Below are 14,086 nucleotides of genomic sequence, written 5' to 3'. Positions count from 1 at the left end.
CACACAGAGAGAGATCACAAGCAGGCAGAGAGGCAGGCAGAGAGAGAGGGGGAAGCACGCTCTTTGCTGAGCAGAGAGCCCTATGCGGGGCTCGATCCCAGGACCCTGAGATCATGACCTGAGCCGAAGGCAGAGGCTTAACCCACTGAGCCAGCCAGGCGCCCCTTAAAAGTAAAATCTTTTAAAAAAATGATATGCACGGTTGGGAAAAGAAGTAATGTTTAGTGTGGTGTTGGGGAAGTGGGGGGCCACTGAGAGGATTGTCAGGGAGGACTCATTGACAAAAAGACTAGGAGCCGCGTCCTAGATTGGGCGGAAGGAGCAAGTCCTGTGGTTATTTAGATAAAATGTTGCAGGCAGAGGCAGCAGCAAGTGCAAAGGCCCTGAGGTAGGAGCCAGCATGGCCATTTTGCTGTCCCACTGGCAATGTATATGAGTGCCAATTTCATAGCAGCCTGAGTCATGAGACGTGGACTCTTGCCAACCTACTAGGTGAAAATAGTATTGCTGTTAAAATTCACGTGTGTTTCTTTATGAAAGACGTTTCTGGGTGTTTGAGAGACTTTTATTTATCTTCCCAGATAACTTTTAATGCACATGCAGGCCACTACAGATAATCTTTCTTTTCTCCACATTTAGACACAGGACAGCTGGCTGTGGTTGATTCATACCGTAGGCTCCTTATTTCACGCTTCTTCATGCCTTACTGCCTGTAACTCAGCTCAACGCTCAATTTAAGCTCAATACGCCTGCTTTTAAAGAACATGGCTAACTTATAATTCCAGTTCCTGGACTTATAAATGCAAGTGTACGTATTTAACACCCACAAGAAGAGATCATCCTCTCAACGAGGTTTCCTTTTTTTTAAAAAAAATTTTTAATTAACATATAATGTATTATTAGCCCCAGGGGTATAGGTCTGAATACACACTTCACATCAACGAGGTTTCTGGCAGAGCAAAGTCTAATTTCATCTTTTAAAAAATGGGTTATTTTAAAGAGTTGTTTACCATGCCCAAGTTTAAAAATTTTACGTATTCGGGACTCCTGGGTGGCTCAGTGGGTTAAGGTTAAGCTTCTGCCTTCAGCTCCAGTCATGATCCCAGGGTCCTGGGATTGAGCCCCACGTCAGGCTCCTTGCTTGGTGGAGTCTGCTTCTCCCTCTGCCTGCTGCTCCCCCTCTAATTTTTGTATAAGGTATGAAGTTTAGGGGGATGCTTTCTTTTTTTTTTTCTTTACCTATAGATATTCAGTTGCTCCAGCACCATTTCTGAAGATAGTTCTTCCTCTACTGAATTGCTGTTGTATTATTTTCTTCTTTTTTTAAAGTAAGCTCTATACCCAACATGGGGCCCCAACTCAGGACCCCAGGATTAAGAGTTGCATTTTCTGCCAGCTGAGCTAGCCAGGCGCTCCTTCCTTTTGTATTCTGTAAAAATTCAGTGTGGAACTATTTCTGGGTTTTCTATTTTGTTCCATTGATCTATGTGTTTTATTATTTCCCCAATGTCAATATCCCCAATATTGATTCCTGTAGCTATATAAGTATTGTAATTCAGTAGGTAATTACTCTCATTTTACTTTTTTTTCATAATTGTTTTAGCTATTCTAGTTTATTTGCCCTTCCATACGAATTTTAGAATAATCTTATTTACAATATTGCTGGGTTTGGGGACACCTGGCTGGCTCAGGTGGTAGAGCAGATGTCTTTTTTTAATTGAGGTATAATTGACATATAACATCAGTTTTGAATGTACAACATAATGATTCAATATTTGTATATATTATGAAATTATCACCACAATAAGTCTAGTTAAACATCTGTCATCAAACACAAAATTTTTTTCTTATGATGACAACTTTTTTTAAGAAAGATTTTATTTACTTATTTGACACAGAGAGAGACAGCAAGAGAGGTAACACAAGCAGGAGGAATGGAGAAGGGGAGAAGCAGGCTTCCCACTGAGCAGGGAGCCTGATGCTGGACTCGATCCCAAAACCCTGGGATTGTGACCAGAGCTGAAGGCAGAAGCTTAACTGACTGAGCCACCCTGGTGTCCCAATAATAGCGTGTTTTGCTGTAACGAATACTGAAATGTACTTTAAAATCATGGTAAGTGGGCCAGAAGAGTGTGGTAGGCAGAATAAGTGCCCCGCACCGACGGTGTTCTCAATCCTAATCCCTGGAACCAGTGATTATGTTGTTACATGGGGAGGGAATGAAAGTTGCAGGTGGACTTAAGTTGCTATACCTTAAAATAGCTTCTCCTGGGTTATCTGGGTAGGTCCAATGTAATCACAACCCCTTGTAAGTGGAAAGGGGTATGAGAAAGAGATGTGAGAATGGGAGCAGGGTCAGAGAGATGTTATGTGTCTGCTTTGAGGGTGGAAGAAAGGGGACCCTAACCAAGGAATGTGGGCGGCTTCTAGAGACCAACAGGCGAGGAAATCATTTTCTCTTGAGCCTCCAGGAAGGAACACGACTTGCAAACACCTTGATTTTAATCCAGTGAGATGAGTTTTGGATTTCTGACCTACAGAACTGTAAGATAATGAATTTGTGGGTTTTAAAAAATTTTTGTAATTTATTGAAGTAACGTCTGTACTGAACGTGGGGCTTGAACTCATGACCCCAGGATCAAGAGTAATGTGTTCTTCCAACAGAGCCAGTCAGGTGCCCCCAAATCTGTGTTGTTTTAAGCCACCAAGAATGTGGTAATTTGTTATAAGAGTGATAGAAAACGAATACACCCAGAAACAGATTAGTGAAACAAAATAGAAGGATGAGAAACATACCTATCTATACACATTCGTTTCCAAGTGGGCAAAAGATGAATTATCTACCAAATGATGATTTGACAAGTGTCTATCCACTTGGAAAAAATAAAGATTAAATTCTTACCTTATACTATGTAAGATAATAAAGTCAAGAAAAATTAGAGGTTTAAACGTAAAAACGTAAATTCATAAAGCACTAGAAGAAATTTTAGGAAATATGATGAATCTTGAGGTGGCAGAGACATTTCTTTGCATTACACCAAGGTTGTGAGCAATAAATCTGCTATATTTAAAGATATAAAACTGAAAAACTCCTCTGAGTCAAAAACCATCATAAACAACAATCTGAAAGGGTAAATTTGAGGGAAAAAAATGTTGAAACACTGTAAGGGAGAAAAAAATATTTTCCTTCTACCCTTCTGGGGTTTTGGCTGGGGCTTTGTAACAAAAGACATATTAATAGGAGAAAAACAAATAGAAGGCTATTAACACAGTGTCTCTGAATCGATGGTAGAGACTCTGGGATGAGTAACTCAAAGAGATGGCTAGAGCTTTGGGTTTATATAGCAATTTGGACTCTAACCGGAGAAAGGGAGTTTGGGCTTCTGGGTTTGGGAGTCAAGTTATGGGAAAGTGACCTGGGAGGTGTGGTAAACAAGGATAAGGTTTGTTATGCAGATTTAAGTCATTGCTTTCTCTATTGATCAGTGTTTCTTGTGATTTAGACTCCTCCTCTGGGGGGGGCAGACACCCTTACAAATGGAAATTTCCTTTATAAATGTAAATTTCTCTTAGATATGGTAGATATGATAACATCTACTGTTTCTAGAGCTTCTGCCTGCTATTTCTCAAAACAATGAGCTCAAAGTCATGGTTATGCCAAAGAGGCATATTTTGGGGTGGCATATTCTGGTCCCCTACAATATGCAATAAATTAAAAGTAACTATCGCTAATATATAATGAAGCTTTTGTAGATCAATAAGAGAAACTGGAGTAACTCAATGAAAAAAGTCAGGCAATGGCATTACTTCGCATTATGGTACGAAGGATTAAGAAGTAGGTAGTATGAAAGAAATCAAGGAAATGAAGGATGGATCACAGAAGTTTCAACATTCATTTAGTAGGAGTTCCAAACAGAGAATAGAAAAGTGGAGAGGGGACGCCTGGGTGGCTCAGTCAGTTAAGCATCTGCCTTCTGCTCAGGTCATGCATTCCAGGGTCCTGGGATCAAGCCCCACGTCGATGGGCTCCTTGCTCAGTGGGAAGCCTGCTTCTCCCTCTCCCACTCCCCCTGCTTCTGTTCCCTCTCTCCCTATATCTCTCTCTGTTAAATAAATAAATGAAAGAATAAATAGTGGAGAGAAGACAATATTTGAAAAAAATAATGTTCTAGAATTTTCTGAGCTGGAAAAAAGACATGAATCTTCAAACTGAAAAGAGCCACTAAATTCTAAGCATGATTAACACACACACACAGACACACAGACACACACACACACACACACACAGTGCCCCCCACTCCGCCACAACTAAAAATAAAATTTCTAGGTTAAAGATAAAATCCTTAAGGATAAAAAGAAAATCCTGAACGGTCTTAGAAGAAAAGAGAGAAGAGAGAATATAGTAGAGAAGTTCTTCAAAAAGCTGATGAGAAACAACTTTGAACCTCTATTTGTATATTGAGCCAAGGTAATCCAGGTGAAAGGAAAAATATTTCAGAAAATTCATCACACACCTACCCCTTCTGAAAAGATTATTAGGATATATGATCCAGCAGAAGAAAAAAAATGGATTAAGGAGAAACAAGTGGGTTCTAGTAAGCAATGGCGAGGGGAAAAATAGTAACATTCATCGAAAAGTCTAAATAAGTTTTGATTGTAAATTTAAAAAATCACAATCTTTTTTAAAAAGATTATTTATTTATTTGACAGACAGAGATCACAAGTAGGCAGAGAGGCAGGCGGGGAGGGAGGGCGGGGTGGGGAAGCAGGCTCCCCGCTGAGCAGAGAGCGGGATGCGGGGCTCCATCCCAGGACCCTGAGATCATGACCTGAGCCAAGGCAGAGGCTTTAAGCCACTGAGCTACCCAGGTGCCCCTGAAAATCACAGTCTTGAACTAAAATTCCAGGTAATATAAACATGGGAGGTGAGGGGAGAGGCAAGAAGAAAAGAGAGGTTCTTGTTTAAGGGACGAATGTAGATGCTAATTAATGACCGAACTCTAGAACAGCTAAGAGTACTTGCTTTTCAGAGTGCAAACTCTGGAGCCATACTGCATGGGTTCAAATTCCGGCTCCTCAATTTACTAGTTGTGTGATCTTGTGTAAGTCACATGATCTTTCTGTGCCTCAGTCTACTTAAGAGTAAACTGAGGATAGTTATTGAACTCATTGGGTGGCTGTGATGATCAAATGAATTAATATATGTAAAGCACTTAGAAGAGCACCTGTCATGTGGTAAAGTGTAATTGTTGTTGCTGCTATAAGTAATGACTTAAATTGTCTGTTAAAATGTAAGGGCAGGGCCTCCCACTGCTTATGATCCCTCTCTCGCTGTGTTGCTCTCTGTCAAATAAATAAATAAAATCTTAAAAACAAAAATAAATAAAGAGTGCATACATATTTATGAAGGGGCTTGCCCAACGGGGAATACAGCACAGAACTGGGGCAAAAGTCATCTTAAGGTGACTGAGCCCAGGTCAAACCATGGGGACCCACAAGGGCTAGCATCATTGCTTCTCTGGCTCCAGATGGTCCAGTATCTGAGTGCTTAAAGGGGTTTAGATCCTGCAAAGATACCTCAGTGTGCATCGGGTTGATATAGAGAACAAAAGCAAAAGAAATCTAGAAAAAAGACTTCTTTACAACTTACAGCCCATTGACAAGTACTTGGACAGGCAGAGTGAACTTCCTCAAGGAGCTCAGCTGCTTCATTAATACATGGCTAGAGGCAAAAGGCACCCTTAGCTTGACTTTAGCCAGACTCCCAGGATCCTGTAAGTCTTCTTTAACATATAAACATACCTTTGGGGCACCTGGGTGGCTCAGTGGGTTAAAGTCTCTGCCTTTGGCTCAGGTCATGATCCTGGGGTCCTGGGATCCAGCCCCAGCCCCTCGTTGGGCTCTCTGCTCAGCGAGGAGCCTGCTTCCCATCCCCCCACCGCCTGCCTCTCGGCCTACTTGTGATCTCTGTCCGTCAGATAAATAAATAAAATCTTTTAAACATCCCTTTGGAAAGTTCCTTGATCTCTACCCTTCTTGGGCCCTTCCTGCCCAAGATACATGTAAGCAGTCATCCTCCAAGCATAGGCTTGCTGATATCCATCTGAAGGGTCTCATGACTAAGGTTGAACTAGACAGTAGTAAATGAATGACCTTATCTTCAACAGCAGCCCCTCAAGGTCCTGGAAACCTTGCTTCCAAATTCCTCAGCGACTTCCGCTGTGGCTAACTCCCTCCCAACTTGAAAGTATATAATTTGTCACTCCTCACAACCCCAGCACAACTCTTTTTGCCCATGGGTCCTTTCCCTGTGCTCTAATAAAACTACTTTTTTTTTTTTGCACCAAAGACATCTCAAGAATTCTTTCTTGACCATTCGCTCATTCGCTCCGGGATCCCAGCATTTCTCATCAAGGTCAGTCTTCACTTTTGAGTATGATTAAGTTATCTCCTAGCCTGATAGTGATTGTTTGTTCTTACATTCTTTTTTTTAAAAAGATTTTATTTATTTATTTGTCAGAGAGAGAGAGAGAGAGCTAGGACAGGCAGGCAGAGTGGCAGGCAGAGGCGGAGGGAGAAGCAGGCTCCCTGCTGTGCAAGGATCCAGATGTGGGACTTGATTCCAGGACGCCAGGATCGTGACTGAGCCAAAGGCGGATGCTTACCAACTGAGCCACCCAGGCATCCCTGTTATTACATTGTTTTACAAAATGGCTGGGGGCCTAAAATAGATTTTCTTACGTCAAGAAAGTTATGTCTGTCTTTCTTTTACTGGGGACCCCGGCTCTTTATGCTTACAGAACTGTTGGCAATACTGGATATTGATTGTTCAGATAAATAATTCTCTGGGATAGGTTGGATATTAAAACAGATGCATTCGAAAAGGCAAGAAAAGTGATCAGGAACGGATAAATGGATAGAGATGGAGTAAGTGAAAGACAAGCCAATGAATAGGGAGGATAGAAATATAAATGTCAAAGCCCATCTATTAGCAGCCCAGTAAAGAGGGAATGCTTAAAAAAAATGAGTGAGAAGATCTCAGATTTAGACAACTTCAGATTTTAAGGGATCACAGTGTGCTGAACAGAAGAGATAAGACACGCACATATATACACTCCCCTCGACACAGTGAAATGTCAGATTATGAAAGACGACAAGGGAGCCTGATGTGGGGCTTGATCCCAGAACCCTGGGATCATGACCTGAGTGGAAGGCTGATGCTTAACCGACTGAACCACCCAGGCGTCCCTATTTTATTTTGTTTTAAAGATTTTTCTTTGTAAGGAATCTCTACACCCAACGTGGGGTTTGAACTTACAGCCCCAAGATCCAGCGTTACACATTCCACCGACTGACCCAGCCAGGCACCCCTGAAAAATTATTTTTAAAACACCTAGAGAGAAATAGCAGTTTCCTTACAAAGGAAAATAATTTAACTGACACCAGATTTCTCAAACACCACACTGGAGGCAAGCCGACAAGGGTGTAATAATTCCAAAGTGTTGAAAGAAAGGAATCTTATATCAGGTGGAATAAGAACAGTTTCTGGCATACAGGGTCTCAGAAGGTCTAAGACAGAGAGAAAGCATGAGCAAGAAAGGCAACAAGACAGCAGGGAAATTAATGTGTGAGGAAGGAGAATTTTTGCACACTGCTCAGCAGGAAGTAAGACATAAAGGCTTTTCTTCCACCACCAAAGGTGAGTATTCTCTTGAACTTTTAGATTCATTCTATTGTAATTCTGATGACTGCTTTCCTTTGCATCTTACTGTGGATTTACAGAATATTTAGGCAGCGACAAACTCCCAGAGTAAGGCAGAAATGGCAGTGGAGAGAATGTTTTTAAATTATTTTTATTAACATATAATGTATTATTTGCTCCCGGGGTACAATTCCGTGAATCATCAGACTTACACATTTCACAGCATTCACCATAGCACATACCCTCCCCAATGGAGATAATTTTTTAAAAAAGATTTTTATTTATTTATTTGACAGAGAGATCACAAGTAGACAGAGACAGGCAGGGAGAGAGGGGGAAGCAGACTCCTTGCTGAGCACAGAGCCCGATGCAGGGCTGGATCCCAGGACCCTGGGATCATGACCTGAGCGGAAGGCAGAGGCTTTAACCCACTGAGCCACCCAGGCACCCCTGGAGATCATTTTTTAAAAAGATGTAGCTATTTTAGAGAGAGCACGCACGTGCCCACAAGTGGGTGGGGGGAGGGGCAGAGGGAGATAATCTTCAAGTGGACTCCCCTCCCCGCTGAACACAGAGCCTGACTTGGGGCTCCGTCCCACAACCCAGGAGACCTTGACCTGAGCCAACACCAAGAGCCGGTGGCTCAACTGACTGAGCCACTCAGGCGTCCCAGCAGTGGAGATCATTCAAAAAATGGTAGTTTCACTATAAAAGAGTAACCAAAGAAGAATGCTGTTAGGGTAAATAAACACAAAAGTGAATTTTCCCCCGTTGCCCAAAAGGAAATAGACTTCCCCTCCTGCAGTTTTCTTCAAGCATTTGAGAAACATTGAGAAACAAGCATTTGAGAAACCTAGGATTTGTACATATGATGTGGGGCTCGATCCCAGGACCCTGGGATCATGACCTGAGCCGAAGGCAGACACTCAAGGACTGAGCCACCCAGGCGTCCCTAGGTCCATCTTTTTAAGACCTAAAGAAGCCTGTTGCCAGCCTATAACCCAGGAATGCCTTTCTTCAGAGTGTTGTAGTCATCTCTTTGAAATGTGGATCTCAAGGAAGATAAGCACAGGGTTTCCCTGTCACCTGCGAGTTTAGCCTAGGCACCTGGCTCCAAGGTAAAAGCACCCGCTTATCATGGAGATAGGAGTTTAATCTTTCCTCCGGATAAAGGCAATTAGCCAGCACAGATGGCTGTTAACAACTGGTGAACTTAGGACTTGCCTGGGAGTGCTCAGCTCTGACCCTTGGATGCCACTGGAAAGCCGGGCAAATGAGCGGTGTCGTTCCTGGCCTTTTTGGCTCTTCCCATCACTTCTGGAAACTGCACCTGAGAGTGTGTACGTAATCTGGCTTCCCAAACAGCTGCCAAAGGGGTCAAGGGATGCAATCAAGAAATGTGGGGAGTTAATGCCTGTGGGGTACATTTTGACCAAGAAAAAAAACAAAACAAAACCAGCAAACCTGGGAGTGAGCCAGACAAGTCAATTCTCTCCTCCCTCCCTCTCCTCATGCACTGTTCTGAGCTGAATTTCTCTGTATAATCTGTCTGGAGACGTCCTATATGCCCCACAGTCTGTTTCTTTGGGGATCTGGTCTTGAACAGCGGTCATTCGAACTCGTGAAGCCAATGTTAAGTGTTGATTCTGGAGAACCCAAGTCAGAGTGGAGTAAAACTGTCCCAAGGGGGGGAAAAAGGGCAAATAATAGGACTGGGAGTAGATAGAAGTGATGCAGGTTGGCTGGGTTCACGGACCTAGAGGGGGGTCCCTCGGGAGCAGCCAGGAGGGTCCTTGACTTCCCACAGGAATAGAAATGAAGAACTGAAGAGGAAACGAGGGCAGAATTTATTGAACAGTGTAAGTGATGGAGTACGGCAGGCGAAGTGTCTGGGAAACTAGAAAGGAAAGGAGAGAGGGACTTCATCTTTGCTTGGGGTCTGAAGTTTTTCTTCTTCTTTTAAAGTAAATTCTACCCCCAGTGTGGGGCTCAAACTCACGATCTTGAGGGCAAGACTTGCAAGCCACACCAGCTGAGCCAGCCAGGCTCCCCTAGGGTCTGAGGTTTTTATTGAGGATGTGGTCTGGCATTCATGTCCTCACGGGCACCCAAGATCTGGTCAAAACAAGGACGAATGTTCCTGTGTCCGCTGTAAGTCACTTTGGCCCTGGAGCCAGGGGTCTTAGCATCAAGGGGTCTGAAGTCAGGGGTCTGGAAGACACACGTGATAACTTGCCCAGTCACTTCTGTGATGTTATCTACTGTGCGGGAAGACTCCAAAGAAATCATTAACTCCATGACCTTTACAAGGAGAACACACACTATCTGTTCTGTGAGGCGTGTGTAAGGTGGGGGTGTAGGTCCTAGCAAGAATAGAGGCCGCAGGGATGCCTGGGTGGCTCAGTCAGCTGGGCTCAGTCTCCCTTCTGCTCAGATCATGATCCCAGAGTCCTGGGATTGAGTCCCGCATCTGGGTCCCTGCTCCTTGGGGAGCCTGCTTCTCCCTCTGCCTGTTGCTCCCCCTGCTTGTGCTCACTCTCCCTCTGTCAAATAAATAAAATCTTAAAAAAAAAAAAAAGAACAGAGTCTGCAATAAAGCAGTCCTTCCTGGGGGTCCCTTCAGTTTCTCTGTCTTAGAAGGAACAGAAAAACTGAAAGAGGACTTCAGCTGCGTCTACTTTGACCTCAAACTTTCCAGTTTTCGTTCTTTCTTTCCAGTTTGTCTCTTGGCTCAGGTGGGAGACTTGAGGGCTAAGCATCCCCAGACACGCACCCTGTCAAGCAAGAAGGACTGCCCTGAGCCAGCAAGACCCTCACGCATGACTGACCTCAAGATGATCCGTTTGCCCCTAACTGCCTCCCTGTGCTTACCCACCCAACTTCACCCCACATTTTCCTTATATAAACCCGGAAGTGTTCTCGGGCACTTTGGAGGCAGTTGTTTGAGACACTAGTCCACGGTCTTCCTGGTGCAATAAATTCCTTTATTTCACCACCACTCAGTTGTCTGCCTTTGGATTGTCAGTGGATTGTCTCAGTTGTCAGTGGCGAGTAGCCAAACCCCGTCTGTTTGGGGAACCCCCCCCCCAGAGCCAGGTGCTCTTGCTCCCCTCCACCCTGGCTATAGAACCAGTAGTCAAACACCTTAAGGGTGATATTTTTGGGGGGAAGAGGTGATTTAGGTGATTTTTACAATGAATGGCTCAGCTCTCTAAGATACACACCTCCCTCCCTCCAACCAGTCTTCTCTCTGACATCTGCAATACACTGCCCGTTTAGAACACAGGGAAAGGAATTTTCTTTTCGGAGAATAAAGCAGATTGAGTCCTGCGGTAGTGTTGGTGCGAGAAGCCTACAGAGAGAGCCTGGGGCAGGAGTGGGTCTCAGATGGCCTCAGCCTGTCATGGGAAGAAGAAGCCCAGGCTGGCCTGTTTGAGGGTTAGACCACGGGAAGCAAAGACACACGCTAGCGAACGCCCCTCCCAGCCAGCTAGCCGACTGCGACTGATCACCGGCAAGACCAGCAAAAGATCTGCCTGGTCCAACCCCAAGAGCTGACCCGTAAAATCAGGAGCAAATAAAATGTTTGTTGTTATAAGCCGAACAAACCAAACCAAACCCCCAAAAACTGCACTCCCAAAGGGGCCTGCACGTAGCTGGGTTACAGAATACAATATACAATGATTTATTTCTCATATTTTTTTAGTAGGCTCCATGCCCAGCATGGGGCTTGAACTCAACAACCCTGAGATTGAGAGTTGCGCACTCTACCCACTGAGCCAGCCAGGTGCCCCTTATATACAACAGCTGATGGGTTTCCGTATACCAAGAAGAACCATTTAGAGAATAAAGTGGAGGAAAATCACATTCATGTAGTGATAAAAATACATAAAGTATCTAAAAACAGATGATTGGAGGAGGATGGCAGATAGAGCCTGAACTTCTATGTCCCATCCCACCCAACTTTCTAGTGATTTGGGAAGAAAAGTGTTTTTAAGGATAAATGCTTTAAAAATTTTTTAAAATTATTTTTTATTATATTTTAATCTTTAAAAAAATATTTTATTTACTTATTTGTCAGAGAGAGAGAGAGAGAGAGAGAGAGACAGCAGGAGCAGGGGGGAGCAGATTTGGGACTCGATCCCGACTCTGGGATCGTGACCTGAGCCAAAGGCAGACGTTTAACTGACTGAGCCACACAGATACCCCTGTTTTGTTTTTTAGATTCCATGTATGAGTGAAATCATATGCTATTTGTGTTTCTCTTACTTCAGTTAACATTATACCCTCAAGGCTATCCAAGTTGTCCTCTACTCTGAGACTTGGGACAGAACTTGAAGCATATTCAAGTTCACACTCCAGTACACACCTGTCCTCCTTAATGTCTCTGAAGTCGCAGTGAGTTCCAAACCCATTCCTTCCCACACACGCAAGGTGCAGGAACTCTGGCAGTAAGTCTGACATCTGTCTGTGTCTCTGTTTCATCTATAATCTCTCTCTCTCTCTCTCTCTATCTATATCTATCATCATCTATAACATCTATGAAACACAAGATGAATATTAATCGCACTTTCTGGGGTTATTACAGAAGGTGGACTGTGAACACCCCATAAACCAGACCTCCCTCATTCCTGTCGATGGTGTTGCTGGACTGGGGTGCAGAGTCTTAGATTTGGGACCTGTCCCATCCAGAGGCGGGACCTCAAGCGACAACATAATATTCTCAGAGAAGCAGGTAAATAAGGATCCTCTTGCTACACATTCCCCAGGAGCTGACTCTGCTGTAGAAGGCTGTGCCGTGGGGTACATGCTGGTCAGAGAGAGTTCATGTGTGTGTCCACATCTGTCTACAGCCCTGGCAGTGCCTTATTCCTCATCATGGCCCACACCAACTCCCAGATCTAGAGCTCCAAACAATGGTGATTCTTTGCAGTCTTTCTCAGTCTCCCAGGGCAAAGTTCTCTGGGTCCACCAACCCCCAGGGCTTTAGGAGACCCGGTCCCAGGGCTGATGTGAGGAGAGCAAGCCTGCAACCCTGCAGCTGTCACGGGGTGCCCATGGAAGAGAGCAGACTCAGTTCTGGCCCAGGAGATGTGGCCTCAACCTGGAGTCATGATGACCCATCAGAGCCCGAGGAGAGCCTCGATTCCTGTCCTTCTCCTCCAGGACCCAGTCATCTGTGGGTTTATGGTTTCTCCCTGCCTTTGATCCAAATCTACTGGGACAAGGGGGCGGGTCTGGAAGTGGAACAGAGGCAGAGGTAGGGGAGATGGAGGCTTCAACAGGAGAGCGGAGACCTGCCAAGACTGGGTGGTTGCTGGGAGGCTGAGGTGATGGGCAGCATCAACCGTTTCCAGCTGGGGCTGGTATTTGACAGTCCTGTACAAGCCACCTTGGTGACCTTTGTTGACAGCCTTAATGTCTCCCAGCACACACAATGGTTTGTTCCCAAACAGACCCCCCTCTTTCCTTTCCAAGAGTTGATGCTGTGGTCTGCAATGGTGTGAACAGAAGACTATTCCATTTGTGAGTCTTCATCCCCACCCCAGCCCCCAAACCTTTGGTCATGAGACCCTTGAGGGGAAATTTCATACCTCTGTCCCGTGCATTTTTCCATCTGCTGCTTTCCTTCCTCATGACTAGTGGACACTTCCATTCCTGCCCACGATATGGTCCCCAGTGGGCCACTCCTTCTGTATCCTTCCACATTCCCTAGCAGATGGTTTTAGCTCTGTCTCCTTTCACAGACTTATATATTTTTTTAAGATTTTATTTATTTATTTGACAAGGAGAGAGAGCAGGAGAGCACAAGCAGGGAGAGCAGCAGAGGGAGAGGGAGAAGTAGGTTCCCCACCGAGCGGGGAGCCTGATGCAAGACTCAATCCCAGGACCCTGGGCTCATGACCTGAGCTGAAGGCAGATACTTAACCCACTGAGACACCCAGGCGCCCCAGCTCACGGACTTCCAAATGGACCATCCCAGCCCCTGACCCTGGAGATTTCACAGACATCAAAGGCCATGGTGTCCAACCAGCACCCGCCCTGGATCTGGGGTGTATGATGTCCATCAAAATGAAAACTGAAAAATCCGTTAGAATACCAGCTCCACATGGGCTGGGACATTTGTCTGTCTTGTTCCCTGATGTTTTTCCAGCACCTAGAACAGTGCTCGGTACACAGGACGTGCTCAGTAGGTGTTTGTTGAATGAATGAACCCGCTGACACGACAGTTCCGCTTCTGAGGCCGTGTGCTAAAGAAACACTCACGCATACGTACAGGGCTCTGTGCCCAAGAACAAGATGAGCAAACAACCAAGAGAAACTTGTAAATTTTTATTAATTATCAACAACTGAGGCAACACAAATGAAGAAAGGGGGTTTTGC

The sequence above is a fragment of the Meles meles genome, chromosome X (assembly GCF_922984935.1).
Source record: "Meles meles chromosome X, mMelMel3.1 paternal haplotype, whole genome shotgun sequence".
Taxonomy (NCBI): domain Eukaryota; kingdom Metazoa; phylum Chordata; class Mammalia; order Carnivora; family Mustelidae; genus Meles; species Meles meles.
The sequence above is the reverse complement of the archived record's forward strand: the minus strand, read 5'-3'. Positions refer to the sequence as shown.